This window comes from Eublepharis macularius, chromosome 10 (assembly GCF_028583425.1).
Source record: "Eublepharis macularius isolate TG4126 chromosome 10, MPM_Emac_v1.0, whole genome shotgun sequence".
NCBI classification, from domain to species: Eukaryota; Metazoa; Chordata; class Lepidosauria; order Squamata; family Eublepharidae; genus Eublepharis; species Eublepharis macularius.
This window is the reverse complement of record NC_072799.1, coordinates 94,916,646-94,933,398: the sequence shown is the minus strand read 5'-3', so window position 1 is coordinate 94,933,398 and position 16,753 is coordinate 94,916,646. Positions and strand designations below refer to the sequence as shown.

General features: G+C 45.8%; 1 protein-coding gene across 8 annotated transcripts in view; it reads right to left on the bottom strand.

The window, feature by feature from the left end:
• The window catches only part of APBB2 (amyloid beta precursor protein binding family B member 2), a 217,740-nt gene extending 201,353 nt beyond the window's left edge, over positions 1–16,387 (bottom strand). For all 8 annotated transcript variants that reach the window (XM_054989597.1, XM_054989600.1, XM_054989598.1 and 5 more), the window contains exon 1: positions 16,362–16,387. The gene's annotated coding sequence lies outside the window, so the exon portion shown is untranslated. The remainder of the gene's footprint in view (positions 1–16,361) is intronic.
• Between the last annotated feature and the right edge of the window lie 366 nt (positions 16,388–16,753).

Sequence of the window (16,753 nt, the reverse complement as noted above, 5' to 3'; positions counted from 1 at the left end):
GGCCTCAAGTGGAGGAGTGGGGAATCAAACCCGGGTCTCCAGATTAGAGTCCCATGCTCTTAACCACTACACCAAACTTGAACCAGTGCTTTTTTTTTTTTAAATGCCTATGGTCTGCAACCACCAGGTACAAATAACAAATTTGCTTAAAAAAAACCTCTACCTCCACCATGGCCCCTTCCTTCTTATGTTTCAAACTCAGGATACAGTGTTTGCCCACGCACATTTCCACTGTTAAGGCACCGACAGGAAGTGCCGCTGGCCGGCTGGTGCCCAAAACAAACAGGCAAAGTCTGGAATTTGCAAGACCAAATATAGATTTAAGCTCAGTAAACCTTCACAGTTCATCTATCCCTCTCTGGCCGAGCACACGAATGAAGAAAAAACTACCAGGCCACATCAGGCCTGCTCTGTGGTAGAGACAAATCAGACAGGCAGCTGTCACCGGTCTACAAGAAAATCCGGCATTTTGCAGATCCAGCACTTGGAAAGAACCAAATGCTAAACTGGCAGAGAAATGGAGGCAAAGCCAGTGGGGGAAGAGACTGGGGAACCAGAGCAGCACGGGATTAGGTGACAGTTTCACTACTCCAAGAAAGAGGTAACACATGCCAGTTACAGAGGAGAAAGGCAGCGCTCACGGATGAAAAGCCAGAAGCATCCCTGCCTCATTGTTAGATGCAAAGTTACCCTCATTTGTTGCATTAATACAGAGTAAAGCACATTACACACAGCAATACACATGTATTCTAAGTGAAGTTTTGCACTTTGCATGAACTGCCTTGTATTTTTTGGAGTGCTGCATAACCAATACAGGAGTGCTTTCATCTTTGACAGCTAATTAAAAGCAGTGGACACTATCTAACGTTCTCCAATTACAGAATGGACCAATGGAGATCTACTTACTTAACTCTTTCTGTCATTTTTCACAGAGTTAAAAAGAAGGTAAAGATAGTCCCTTGTGCAAGCACCAAGTCATCACTGACCCATGGGGGGGGACGTCGTATCATGACATTTTCTTAACAGACTTTTTGTTATCGGGTGGTTTGCCATTGCCTTCCCCAGTCATCTACACTTTGCCCCCAGGAAACTGGGTCCTCATTTTACCAACCTCGGAAGAATGGAAGGCTGAGTGAACCTTGAGCCAGCTGTCTGAGCCCGGCTTCAGCCAGGATCGAACTCGTGAGCAGAGCTTGGGCTGCAGTACTGCAGCTTACCACTCTGCACCAAGGGGTTCCTACTGTCACAGAATTATAGCTTTATTTTGCAAGTTGGCTATAACGTCACTTTTGGCTAATTAGAATGTTATACAATAGAAAATATAAATGTTTAATTAAGCATTAAACCAATCATAGTTTATCTATGCTATCATAGATAAATATATGAGCTAGGCCCTGAAATATAGTATTTTATTGTCGCCATCTGAAGAGAAGCTCTATTGTATTTACTGGATACAATTATTTTAATGTTATTTGTATAATGTTTCATCTGCTTTTAACTGTTATGTACATTGAAATGTTGTAGTTCACCCTGAGCCTGCCTGGCAGGGAGGGCGGAATAAAAATCTAATATAATAAAATAAATATCACAAGAAAAGTATTATAGATTTTTGCATAAGATAACCTATAAAAATGCCAACTCAGATAGTATGTTAGAGTTTTGATAGGAAGAAATCTCTTGAGGACCTAGGTGAGAATCTTTGTATTGTATGCTATGGGAATCTTAATGCATTTCATGGAAACTTTGATTGTTTTAAATTTATTTGAGTTAATTAGGAAATGTTAGCAAATTGGGGTATCCAATTGATAATCCTTTTTCACAACCAGGGATATCATTAATGAGGTCCCAATGTCATCTAATTATTTTGGTGATGTCCCATGCCAGCGGAGTATAATCAGTGGACCAGTGGAGAGTGGATTGTTCCTGTCTCTTCTTATTTACAAATAAAAGTGTCCCTTGGAATCTCAAATGCTCTGTTGGCTCTCTCTCCCTCTCTCTCTCCCCCCCAACTGCATCTTCTCTCTCCTCCTCTCCTCCCCCCTCCTCTTCTATATTTGACCAGTTTCTGTACCATGCATCTGACGAAGAGAACTTGATTCTCGAAAGCTTATGCTACAATAAAATTGGTTAGTCTTAAAGGTGCTACTGGACTCTTTTTAATATGCCTGTGGAACTGTAAGTAAGTTTTTCTATCAAGAATTGTTTTATTAGTGAAATAAGCAGAAATTGATGGAAGGACTGCTTGAGCTACATATATATTTATTACGTCAGATACGATTTATCGTTTGCTGTATGGTAACACTCTTGAGAAAGCCTTACGAAACAGGATTTCAGCTTGCAATCTGTTGAGCGTGTCGATAGCCTGGATCTTCACTGCACCTCCACCCAGGGACTTCCAGCCCAGGAGTTGGCTTCTGCTTTCCCATGGCGTTGGATCCCAGCTTATACAAAGAAAGGAAGGAAGGGAGTTTTCCTCCGTTTGCACTGTTGAAAAGCCCTTTTTTGGAGCTCTGGGACTATGTGTGGTGTTGCTCATGTCAATTGGCTTCCTATGGTTTTGTAGTGTTTTGTACTAATTGCTTCATTGTTATACATTCCAGCACCCAGCACTTTATATGTAAAAAGGAGAAATAAGAAATTTGTCTGCATGAAGAAAGTGTTTCCTCGTCTGTACGGTGCACTTTAAGGAGTTTTGGACTATTAGACCTCCACCGCAGTAGGTTCTTGTTTGCTGTTTGGTTCTACTACGTGGAGCCCCTTATTACTTACTGACTGATTATTAGGAGAGGAGCAGATGGCAATGCCCATCCCCCACCGTAACACAGCTGGTATCAGGAGTGGAGCAGGTGGCAATGCCCTCCCCTGCCTTAACCCAGCTGGTATTATGAGCAGAGCAGGTGGTAATGCCCAGCCCCTGCCTTAACCCAGCTGGTATAAGAAGCGGATTGGATGGCAATGCCCATCCCCCACCTTAACCCAGCTGGTATTAGGAGTGGAGCAGGTGGCAATGCCCACCCCCCACCTTAACCAAGCTCGTATAAGGAGCGGAGCAGGTGGCAATGCCCACCCCCTGCCTTAACCCAGCTGGTATTAGGAGCGTATTGGATGGCAATGCCCATCCCCCACCTTAACCCAGCTGGTATTAGGAGTGGAGCAGGTGGCAACGCCCACCCACCCCCACCTTAACCAAGCTCGTATAAGGAGCGGAGCAGGTGGCAATGCCCACCCCCTGCCTTAACCCAGCTGGTATAAGAAGCGGATTGGATGGCAATGCCCATCCCCCACCTTAACCCAGCTGGTATTAGAAGTGGAGCAGGTGGCAATGCCCACCCCCCACCTTAACCAAGCTCGTATAAGGAGCGGAGCAGGTGGCAATGCCCACCCCCTGCCTTAACCCAGCTGGTATTAGGAGCGTATTGGATGGCAACAATCCTTGCTACAAATAGTAAGAGCTTTATGGGTTGGATTTTACCAGCATTTCCCATAGCAAAAGAGGAAAAAAGTATCTTTTGACAAGCCAAAAACCTATGCCAGTGATTATGGAACCAGCATGGGAAATGGCCACATGAACAGAGATGTTATGTACCTATGCCAAAAAGCAGGGAAACTGTCCTTTAACATTCCAACAGTTTTAAAGTTATTTTTAAACAATAACAATATTAAAACCTGGTACTTTTGTTGCAATTTGACTTTCCATATGCTCAAAAGTGTGCCTGTTTGATCATTTTAAGTCTTTCTCCATATAACCTTTCCTTTAAGATCAAAAAGTCCCCCGTGGCTACTCTTCATGGGGAAAATATTATTCCAATAAAAGGATGATGACACTATGATAACCTAGGAAAGTACCATGTGAAGTAGAAATGAGAAATTATTTGGGTAGGTTTAATTGCTTCTAAAGTATAATATCCCCTCTCCTGAGAACACGAGCAAATGGAAAAGAAGAAAATAGAACTACACAGGCTTTCCCGTCAAATCTGTAATTAGCAACGGTAATGCGTTTGTACCCACAAAATGCCCTAGAGCTACTCTCTAGGTTTTCTATTAAAATCTTTGATTGTTTCTAATTCTTTTTGAAGTATTCTGAAAGTAACTACATAGATAACATCACACACTTTTTTATTAGGCCACAAAGGCTGCTCCACAAATTAGAAATCACTGATGAATCTCATAAGAAAATGCAAGTCTATCAAAAATTGAATTTCAGAGTTTTCATTGGAGGCATAAAGGGAGCAGGCACCATAATAATATTCCACATTTACAAACAGAGGTGGTTCTCAGCAGCAAACATGACATGACATAGGAGATCTTTAAACAGATTGTTTTTAAATTAAATGCAGCTATAGGGAGAAATTACAAATCTAATTGAAATATTGAAAGAAGGAAGAACATCTTTAGCCCCTCCCCTTCATTTTTAGTCTTTTTCTGACCAAAAGTGCCTCTCATCTTTTCCGCTTTTGAATAGAAATGGCCTGGGGGAAATGAGCAGGAACCTATTTCTGCTATTAACAAACACGAATCCTTGCCACTGCTACACTCCAGTCTGTTAAAACAAATATAAGACTGCTCACTGGTCTTCGAAGTTTGGTCCTCAGCCCGTTTCAAGCAGTGTGGTTCTGCTGAGAACAATGAAAATGGTCAATAGATTCCACGTTAAAAGTTTTCACTCCATATTTCCTCAAGAGCAATCTTAACAGATCCACTCAGAAGTCAGCCCACTCCTCCACTTGAGGCCAGCTGGGTGACCTTGGGCCAGACACGGCTCTCTGGAGCTCTGTCAGCCCCAACCACCTCACAGGGTGTTTTGTTGTGGGGATAATAATGACATACTTTGTAAACTGCTCTGAGTGAGCATTAAGTTGTTCTGAAGGGTGTTATATAAATCGAATCAAATTGAATCATCTTCTTTCTTCTTCTTCTTCTTCTTCCTCTTCTTCAGGGTTCACTCCCAGAGGAGTGTTCATAAGATTGCAGCTGGTGTCACTTACAAATGCCGCTATCTCACATCAGCTCTTCCTGCTTTTGCATTCAGATGCCAGTCCTTGGTTTCGGATTTTCAAGCTTCTTGCATTCCTGCTTCATAAGTCAAGATTCTTCAAAGGGATTCCTCCACATCTATTGGTCCTTTCATCCATTCCATTCCAAAGGCTTAAACAATTAGTCACTGTCAAAGCACAGAGATAAATTAAAGGCCTCTCAAAATCTTTTTGAGTATTTACTCTTCTTTTTTGCAAGAGATACTCTTCTTTTTAGAATTTATAGCAAGCATTAAGTCAACGACAAATCTAGCATTCAGAACTAATTAGTTGGGAACGTGTTGAAGTTACTTTAATCAGATTTAGACCCTTGGTCTCTCAAGGTCAGTACTGTCCACTCCAACTGGCAGCAGCTCTCCAGGGTCTCGAGCGGATGACTTTCACATCACCGACTACCCGGACCTTTACCCTGGCGATGCTGGCGATTCAGCTGCGGCCCACCTGCAGGCCAAAGAGATGCTCCACCACTGAGCCACGGCTCCTCCCCCACAGCCCCTCTATAATATTCCCATTCCATAGCTATGAGAGAGTGCCCTCAAGTCGTAGTTGACTTATGGTGACCCCTGTTGAGGTTTTCATGGCAAGAGACTAACAGAGGTGGTTCGCCATTGCCTGCCTCTGCAAACCCTGGTCTTCGTTGGCGGTCTCCCATCCAATTACTAACCAAGGCTGACCCTGCTTAGCTTCAGAGATCCGGCTCACCTCAGCTATTGAGGTTAGGGCACATAGCTATTAGAACATGCATTTTATACTACCCCGTTTCCTAGCGTCCAACTTCATTCAGAATTTTTGGTTTACATAACAATTAAGATTTCGTTTTCATGCTGAACTACTTCCACGTTTCTATGGCAGGTTCCACTGTGACAAGAACTGGTCACGTGATCCTGCCAGCTACATTTGAAATTCCTTACAGGAACAGCCTTCACAAGAGGTATGGCTACATTTCTAAATCCAAAAGCATAATTCCATAAGCAATTCAATTAGGTTTGTAATAATGAAAATAATTGCCAGATGATGTCCTTCCTTAAAAACCTCAGGAATACTCTTACGGGAGTTTTGGTTGAGAGTAAGCATGTTGGCTTGGGCTGCTATCCCTCCTCCTTCCTGTGTCCGCTAGGTTATCGCTTGCGTGAGCTGCGGCTTGAGTGGGGCAGTGAGTGTTCTCCCTCCTCTTCTTGTGGCCACTGAGTCACCTGACTGCTGAGTGAGGAAAGTCACCTTCCTTGATTTGGGGGTGGGGTCTACATTTACACAGCTGTACAAATAGCCTCACACACTTAGTGAGCTCACAACCTGGAGCAAGCAAACAGGAAGTTGTGTGTGGAAGTTTGGCAGGGGAGTTCAGGAAAGACTGGTTCACTTCCTATGTCTTTTAATCTTGTATCTATTTACCCTATGCCGTTGTTTACGGAAATGTCCTTGATACTGTATGGAACTGTACTTGATACGTATTGTACTAATCTCATACTGTGTAATCCGCCTTGAGACTCAGTGAGAAAGGTGGACTATAAATGACATAAATAAATAAATATCTGGATCGAAGCAACATGGCTGTTGAGGGAACTGAAGTAGTGGCCTGCAAAGGCTGTGCCAGGTGCGCCTTCCTAATGGAGGGTAGTCGAAATCTCACCTGTAGCGAGTCTAAGCTGGTAGCCCTATTGGAGGACAAGGAAATAGTTCCTCGTCCTCTGAGAGAGGAGAGACAAGCAGAGTGCCTCGGGGATCTGTCCTGGGCCCTGCGTTGTTCAACATCTTTATAAAGTACTTGGATGAAGGGATAGAGGGGATGCTCACTAAATTCGCAGAGGATACTAAATTGGGAGGGGCAGCAAATACCACAGAAGTCGGAATCAAGATTCAGGAGGTTCTTGACAGGCTGGAAAACTGGGCTAAAACTAACAAAATGAATTTCAAGAGAAAGAAAGGTAAAGTTCGGCATTTAGGTAGGAAAACCAAAGGCATAATTATAGGATGGGGGAGACTTGTCTTGGGAGTGATACATGTGAAAAAGATCCCGGGGTCTTAATAGACCATATACTGAACATGAGTCAGCAGTGTGATGCTGTAGCTAAAAAGGCAAATGCAATCTTAGGCTGTATCAGCAGAAGTACAGTGTCCAGTTCACACAAAGTGATGGATGGAGGTGGTGACTGAGAGGTGATATGAAGTATTTGAAGGATTGTGACGTAGACGATGGCCCAGAGTCGTTTTCTGCTGCCCAAGAAGGTCAGACTAAAACCAATGCCTTGAAATTAAAGCAAAAGAGTTTTCGGCTGAACATTAGGAAAAACTTCTTGATTGTTAGAGCGGTCCCTCAGTGGAACAAGCTTCCTCGGGAGGTGGTGGGCTCTCCTTCCTTGGGGGTACCTTGGAAGAGGCTTGATGGCCACCTGGCATCAATGATGACTCAATATGAATTTAGGCAGATCAGGAGAGGGAGGCGATAAAGGCACTCGCCAGCGCTAGGGTCTTGTCACCCTTTCTCGTATGCCAAGGGTAATGCCAATCGCCACGTCAGAATGAGGAAGGAATTTTCCTGCAGGCCAGACTGGCCAGGGATCCTGGAGGTCTTTTACCTTCTTCTGGGCATGGTGCAAAAGTCACTGGGAGAGGGGGGAAGGTAGCTGTGAATTTCCTGCATTGTGCAGGGGGTTGGACTAGATGACCTTTGAGGCGCCTTCCAGATCTATGTTTCTAATTATATCAAACATTTTCTTCCCTATGAATTCTCCCTTAAGCAATGATAATAAAGTCAACCTCAGCTGCAAACATTTAAATAGGGCACCAAAGATTCTCACACCACATCCTGGATCAATTTGGATTAATGTCATTTCAAAGAAACATGCAGACAATTTTGCATTTATAATATTCATGTGTATGACACTAAGAAGAAGAAAAAACACAAGGATATTAGCTGAGAAGCTCCCTTGTCGATTAGAATACTGATTAAGAATGAAGAAAGAATCCAAATTTAATTACAAGACACAAAATCTCTCCACTCGGCTATCAGCCAGATCTGCAGTCCATTTTGCAGCTGTTTTGTCTATCCAATATGAAGTTGGCAGTCTTGTTTTAAACCCTGACACATGCATGCCGGTCAAATATTCCAAATTTAAGACTTCCTCTGAACTTCCTGAAGTGGACCTTAGCAACTTCTCAGGAGCAAGAGCATTTGTCTAAACAGAAATCGGAGAGTTCAGGAGGGCTCCAGTTCTAAACTCACAGATCCACTTTAGCATACTGCTCCTTAAACCAAATCCCAAACTTTAGACTCAACTACCTCAAGTGTTATGACTTGACCACACTGGGAACTTCCTGTCCTACTCTGCTGCTGATGGAGGCCAGACTACATAAAGGCATCTTCTAGGAAAATACTTAAGAGAAGTATTTATTTAATCGTTAATTTTTCCCTTTGAAAAGAATGCAGATGCAGTGGGATGGAGACAGATCCAGCAGCAGCATCAATGAAGCCTCCAGAGCTACCTGCAGCCTTGGATACAACAGACCGCCACGGCGTCCTACTGAGACATTTGGCAGCAGAAACAGGTATCGAGGGATGTGCCTTGACGTGGTTTAAATGGTTCCTCCTCATGGAACAGACTCAAAGAGCGGGTGGGAACTATCTTGCAGGCGTCCCACAGGGTGCAATCTTATCCCCCGTGTTATTCAACCTCTATCTAAAGCCTTTAGGAGAAATCATTTGTAGCTCTAGGAATTGGATGCCATCAATATGCCGACAACACCCAGCTCTCCGTCTCATTATCCAAATCCCCTGGCAATGCAGTAGAGTCCTTGAGCCTGACACCTACGGTCAAATGGCTGAAAGCAAACAAATTGAAACTGAACTCAGACGGGCGATATTAAAGCACACGCGCTCCTCACTTTCGATGGGGTCCAGTTCACCCTTTCAGACTCAGTTATGAGCCCGTCAGTTACTCTGGGTGCAGCACTGCTGCTAGAGAAGCAAGTTAATGCAGCTGCAAAAAAATGCCTTCTCCAAACTCAGTTTAGCCTGAATGATAGCGTCCTACCTCAATGTGGCCGATCGAGCCACCTGGATCCACGCTGTGGTAACCTTGAGACTATTCTCTTCTCCTCCATTGGTGTAATTTAACCTTGAGACTAAACGACTGCAATGAACTCTACACAAGTCTCTCCTCAAAGGCCACTTAAAGACTGCAGTTGGTGCAGGCGGAGTATGCGTATTACATCCATTCTGCAGTCACTCCACTGGTTTCCCATTAGTTACTGGCTCAGTCCAAAGCACGGGCGATCGTATGCAAAGCCCTTCATGACCTTGACCCCTCATATCTGCCTCTCTCCTTATGCCCCACCATGCCAGCTTCACTCATCTGAACGGGGCCTTCTGCAGGTGCCACCTTGCACATGGGCAAAGTCAACAGCTGCCCGTACACGGGCATTCTCTGTACCCGCCCCCCCTACACTGTGTAACCTGCCTTGAGTCTCAGCAAGAAAGGCATACTATGAACAAACAAAAATAAATAATGAATGTGGAATTGGTCACGGGTCGTGTCAAACAATATATGGAGACAGGCGGCCAAATAGGTTACTGCTTTGCTTTTCTGAAGTCTGTGGCACAGAATCAGGGCTACATTCGTTTCTCATACTGCTGCCTGAACCCTCCAGAGTAACCTAAAAGCAAGAACACAGCACAGAGCTCCACATTAAAATTTACTGATTATCTTATAGTTTAGATTTGGTTTGTAGGACAATCGCCGTAAAGACCAGAGCTCTAGGACAAGCAACATCAACTGCATTTATATGACCAAGGTGGTCCTGCGCAACAGGCTCGTAACATGCAAACTTCCTTCTCCATTGATGAAACATAAAACCTTTACATGATGAAAATGCATTTTGCCATATGCCCAGCATGTTGCAAAAACTTCAGTCGTTGCACATAATGCTGTACTCAGAGACAGCTTCATTTTGCAAATCTGCTTCCAGTCGCATCAGGATAGAAAAGAGTCCAGTAGCACCTTTAAGACTAACCAACTTTACTGTAGCATAAGCTTTTGAAAAGAGTCTGCTACCACAGACTAACACGGCTAACTTCTCTGCATCTATAAGCTTTTGAGAATCACAGCTATCTTCGTCAGATGCAGTTGCCTCAGAGAAAGTTTTGGTCAAGTACTTTTTTAATATGTGGGAGACTGGGTTGCGATGACAAACCCTGAGAACTCTTGGCCACGTATTCCACCTCGTTATATCAGTCCAGGCAAATCAGAAGGTTGGTTTGGGTGAAGGAAGTAAAGGGAAAAGACCAGAAGGAAGTTGAGAGAAAAGACTCAGGTAAAGAACCCGTTACTGTGGAAAGCAGACGCCAGACTGCCACCAAGTCACGTGCTGCACAGGAATTAGGATCGGGCCAAGACACAGGGGCAAGCTGATGGGCGCGTTGTGACTTTAATTCTGACAAAATATCTCTTCTTTAGGCAGTCATATAGACGTGTAAAGGTCAAATGCCCACAGATTTTATTCTACATTGCCCAAAAGATCTCCTTTGATGTTTTGATCACCATGAATGTTTGATTTACTTCTGTGCACTTAGGAGCCTTTGGAGAAACGTAAAAGTTAAAAAAAAAGAATTTAAGCAGTCAAAAGAATAATTTATAGACACTTTGGCCGTTTCAGAATTTGTACTAACCTATAAATACGCCCCACTGTGTTCTTCACTAAGGTGTCTTTATTTCAAGGTCTTCCAGTTTACTTTGGGTCCGACCTGTTTGTTTCCTAACTATGCGAACCAGATTAGTCGCCCTCTGGTTCCTTTGCTCTCCTGCGTCCTTTTGTCAAGATCTTCACAATGGCCTGTACAGTTTCCCTTGTTATTTCCTTCTTAATTGTAGAATACCAGTCACTTGGCAGATTTCAACTTTTTTTTACCAAAAACACTGAGGTATAACAACAAAGCACTTCCTCACAGGGTCGGAAAAGATCTTTCTTCCCCTAGATGTTTCTTCTAATTTCTCAAACAGAAACGCTAACTCCAATAATTCTTTTTAAGTTTTTAGTCTTTGCTTTCCTTCATGGTCCCTTTCGTCACTGGATTTGTTTTCTTCTAGTTTTCAAAGTGAATACTGGTGAAAAGTGAATAATTGTACAGTGAAATGGATTATAATAAACAGCTCTTGCAGCAGATACACTGGGCGTGGCGGAAATCATGACTTCAATCTACCATTAGTCAGCCATCACCTCAAGCGCTATTTTTCCCTGAGGGGCAGATCCACAACCAGAAATCGCTGGGCAATGCTGCAGGGCCTTGACAAACTCTAGCCGTACGCCACTGGACACTGGCCTGTGGGCTGCACGGGCTGCACCTGGCGTACCAGCCAGCCTTGGCAGGCCCACGCTGGAATTCCTGATCAATAGGCATGCCGTGATCAGGGAAAACATCTTGGCCTTGGGCCTTTCTCAACATGTCTCAGCGGGTTCTCTCACCCTCACAGAAGCTGCACAATATAATCACACAAGCTCACACTGTACTCCGCTATGCTTCACAGATAAGACGAAAAGCTGACCACAGCATGTTTTGCCCAGTCGCCTGTGACTGTCTCAGATTGTATTGTAAATTTTGCTACTGACTTACTTGGTCTTGCTTGTTTCCGGGACTTCCTGGAAAGTTTCTAATAAAGCCCTCGCCTCCAGTAGGAGAGTCAGACTTTGCATCCTGACTGCGTCTCCTGTCGGTTCTTCGCTATACTGGCCAGCAAAGCCGTCTGCTATGCTCCTTCAAGGGGTGATTCACTAAGCAGATACAACAGTTTCACGGTCATGTTGCTCCTGCTTGAAGGCAGCTGAAACATGCCCGTCTTGCCAAACAGTGGAAACCATAGAAGGGAGAGGTCAGCAGGCACCAGCAGGCTTTGAATTCAGGCACAGCTGGGGTTTGTGGGGACAAGATGGCTTAGGGAAGGGCAAAACATACCAGTTGTGTGCAAAAGTGACGTTCATTTGGCACAGCTCTTTGAAAAGCTAGTGAGGGAGGCAATCATAGGCTTGACACTCCCGATTTAGTCACGTGACACGATTTACAGTCATGTGCAATTCACATATAAAACAGCCCTGAGGGGACAACTGGAAGACCCCGACTCTTCAAACTTTCTTTTCAAAACCAGGACTCCTTCTCAATGGATCCTGATGCGCAAGAAATGTCTTTTGATAATCTTGTTTTATTCCCTACGTTTATTTCACATAGAGATGTAACATTTCCAGAAATTTTGAACCCATGGGGAAAAAACAGGTTTCTTCCAGGAGGAGGGGCTGTGGGTGGGTGGGGGAGATATGGAATACTTACAATGTAAACCTAAGCAGAGTTACTCCAGTCTAAGCCCATCGGAATCAATGGGCTTAGACTGGTGTAACTCTGCTAAGGACTGCACTGTTAATTTCCTTTCAAACCTAAACCTATTTGGCTGCTTTAACAACCTAAAAAGCATCAATTATAACTTTGCATGAAAAGTTGTATCAGTTGGAATATTTATGGAATTTAAATATATGTTTTTTAGAAGCAAAACTGCAAACGTACACAACACTAAATTAGAGAGTTCCAAACTGCGGCACTCTATGCTATCTTAGCAAATTTCACTTATTCCAAAAGATAAAAATAGACCTCAGAGGAGTTTTTTTAGTGTTCCCAAAAATTTCCATAGGAAAATTTTTAAAAGCCTTCATGCTTTTTCTCTATACATTTTCCATAAGACTTTGTCAAAGACATTTTACTCATTCCAAAAGAGAGAAAAAAATCACAAGAGTTTTTTTTTCTGGTACTTTCCCAAATTTCTCCATTTTTCCACCTGGAAAATAGCACACACAATATTATGGGTAACTAATCCACACTGCGTGTTGGAAGTACACAGGACATCATTTAAAAATAAATACATAAGGGCCAAAGTCCAATGCTAGAACAAATGATTTGGGTAAAGATGGCCCCATTCCCTGTCATTCCCTAGATATGAGCAGACAGCAGGCAACGACACAGACCAGCAGCCTGACTCCACGTAAAGAAAGGAACCTTCATATATCCCCACATGCAAGACTAATTCATGGAATGGAATGCCCTTCAAGAAACCCGCTTTAAACACTACAGCATGAAATCATCCCTTGCAAAAAATGAAAAGAACATCGAAGTAAAAGTGGAAGAGGGGTGGCGTGAAGGAGAAACTTTTGAAAATCTTGGCTCCTATCCAAGTTTCAAAATTTAACCAGATTTTATTATACTAAGTGATCTCACAGAGTGCGTCTGGTGTTTCTAAAGGTTTCATAGAGGCATGGCAGTTAGTTAGAAAATATCCCAAAGGCTACACAAGTTTTATTTTTCCACAACTAAAAGAACAGACATTAACCTGAAACTGTTTTGATGTGATCCCACCGAAGCTGTTAACCAGCATCAGCACTGCAATTTTCAATACATGAAGCCAGAGCAAGGCAGAGCTGCAAATTTCACGTGGCAAGGAGATAGCATCAGCCAGTAACGCTCACAGCATGTCTGGATCAGAACTAGATTATAGACATTGCCTACCTATACGGTAACACATGAGCTCCAAAACCTTCAATCATTATAGTTGTCCAAACAATCCCCTTCCTACATTATGCACTGAAAACAGACGTACCACACAATGCCATTTCCACCCCCCCCCCCAATTCTCCCACCCAAACTCTCAAGGGCGTGTGGAAAGGCCCTTCGGCAAGGACGACGGGGCCTGCGGGAAGCAAGCAAATGGTAAGCAGGCCCTGACCTAACAAAAACACAGAACTCTAATAACAAATAAAACATAAATTAAATACCTAGTCTTCTCCCAATTTATGTTTAAGACATAATGCTTAGTGTTCATATGTTAACCATGTTATACAAGACTTAGTTACTTTATATACCCAATGTAACATACTACCTTGAATTGTATATATGTTTAGGTGTATGTGGTACGATGTTTGGAATTAAATAAAGTTGCGGGGGGGGGGAATTAAAAAACAGAGAGAACAATGTTTGCCACTCTGGGCCTCTTAGGGAAGAGTGGGGTAAAAATGCACAACTCAACAGCTTCTTATATTCTGACATCAGCAAGACAAACAAAGTCAACAGTTTAATAAAATCATCTCAGCCTTGGCAATGGAGGCAGAGGAACAACCAGCACAGAACACAGATCCCTGAAAATGAACAAATTCCACAAAAGTGAGAAAGAAGCCGCAACAACCATAGTGATCCCAGGCCTTGTTGAATGGGCCAGCCTGAGCGCCGTAGAACAGAAATAAGAAGGGGCAGAGAAGACAGCCGAAGCCACTACGAAGCTGCAAACAAACCAAAGTCTAAAGAGACTGCATGGCGGAGACTGCCAGTGCAATTCTATGGGCACTTTCCTGGGAGTGAGCTCCACTGAACAGACCTGAGGAGGACCGCTGTTTAAGCACAAAACTACACAACAGGGGCCCCAAAAGGTCTCCGATGCTACGTTCAAGTCTTCTTTTCACTCAAACTTACCAGCAAATAGCATTGTACTGTAATCCTGCTTGAAACAATTTTTTAATACACAAATTAATCAGCACGGATTAACCAACACAACTTAAATGTTACATTTCAAAATGGTACACTGAATAAGATTCAATATCCTGACCAGACTATTAATCCACTTAAGCAAAATAGAGCTAAAAGCAAAAATTTGGCATTTAATTTTTATTCCTTAAGGAATTATGTTGGGGTAGAAGGTGAGACCACCCCTTTAGGAAACAACAGAATCAGCCTTCACTTTCTAGCTTCACAATATCTCCACTGTGAGGCCACACTACCGGCTGGCTATGAAGGAGCTAGTATGCTTTTTACTTGGTAAAATGTATGTGGACTCCAAACTTGAAAATGAACCCCACGTCTTCTCAATGTCACACAAGCAAGTACCAGAGATTTGCCAACAGATATTTTGTTTAAATATCTCACGGAAATCGATTTCAGTCAATGTTCTGAAACCACGTAAGGCAAGATCAAGTAGGCTCCAACTTACTGCCTTGGTTCAATTCATTAGCTAATAATGGAGATCAGTTGAGGGGTTTTTTTTAACAATTTGTGAAGTTGCTTGATAATGAACTCTATAGATCAATGGGTTGCAACATCCAATGTAACATTCCTTAAACCTGACAGAACGATGGTTTCCTGAGTAAAGAGAAGTGCCCTGATTTGCAGAGCTTCTAACAACCCTAACTGTGACCAAGAAGTTGAGATCACTGCGTAGGCAAAAAGGGTCAAGGCCCATAACCTAGGCAATTCTGTGGCTGCGGAAACTGGGCGCGCAGGAGTCATGACAAGGGAAGGGGAGCAGATGGAGTTTAGAGACAAGGAATCGAATATGACTGACGTTACGCAAGAAAGAACCCAATCCTTGTCCATCACTCCAGCACCTTGGCAGGCACTGGCCAGAAACAGGTACGCTGGTTTATTTCTTAAAGGAGCAACTGAGCTGCACCGGTAGAATACGGATATAATTTCTCCGTATCTGCGTACCTGAAAATATACCGGAGGCTTAATGGTGGGGCGCAGAAAGGAGCAGGCGCGGCCGTGGCTCTCCTCTCCCCGCGCTGGGCCTGGATCCACTCCCAGCGGAGGCCCCAGGAAGAGGCGCGCAGGCCGGCACCGAGACCCCTCCGCAGCCCCCCACCCTTCAGGTCTCTTTTTGTGGCGGCGTTTCTTACGGGTTCTGTTAGCCACAAACTACCGGGCGAGCCAATTTGGAGATTGAAAAGACACGAAGAATCCCGCAAGCCGGAGAGTCCCCGAACAGCCTGGGCGGCCTCGGCTGCCCCCCCCCCTCCCGCCGCCCGGCTCGACCCGCAGCGCCCCAGGCCGGCCGCGGCGCCCCTCGGCCTGCCCGGCACGAAGCCTCACTCCGCCTCCCCGAGAAGCGCCGGCGGAGCCCCCTCGAGCGGCCGCCTTCCTCGCCTCCCGGCGTGGAGAACGCGGCAGCCGCAGCCGGGCAGCGGGAGGCGACGCTCCCGGGCGGAGGAGGCTTTCGGGGGGCTCGGGGCGAGGCTTGGCCGCAGCCGGGCAAAGCGGGCGTAGAGTCCGGCCCGGCCCAGCCCTCCCTGCGGCCGGCCTCCCGCGCCTCCGCCTCTCCGGCCCCCGCGCTCGGTGCCCACCTGGCCAGCCGCTCGGCCTCCCCTGCCGCGGAGGGGCCGCCCCCAGCGCCGCCCGCACAGCCCGGCCCGGCCCTTACTCCGCGGCCCCTGCCGAGCAACCCCCGGCCGCAGCCGCCGCGCCTGGACGCCCGCACGGAACCGCCGCAGCCTCCCGCCGCAGCCCGCAGCCCCGCGCCCGGCCGCACTCACCCCGCCGGCGCCCGCCTCTCCTGCGCGTCGCCCCTGCAAGCCCCGGGCGCGGCGTCGCGGCCTCCGGAAACGCGCTCCCAGCCTCCTGCGCTTCCCGGGAAGCAATTCCGGCCTCCGGCTCCTCCTCCTCCTCCTCCTCCGGAGCGGCGTCGGGAAGGCGAGCGCGCGGGCGGCGGCAGGCTGAGCCGGGCGCTCTCGGGAGGGGGGCGGCGCGGTGCGCCGCGGGTCCGGGCAAGGCGGGCGGGGGGCGGCGGCTGGCCTCGCCCCCCAGGAGCCGCGGCTTTGGCCGCGGGAGGCCGGCTCGGCCCCAGCCGCCTCTGGGCAGGAGGGGACGGGGAAGCGCCCGGAGCCGCCTCCTCCGCCGAGCCGAGCCGAGGCGAGGCGAGCGCGCC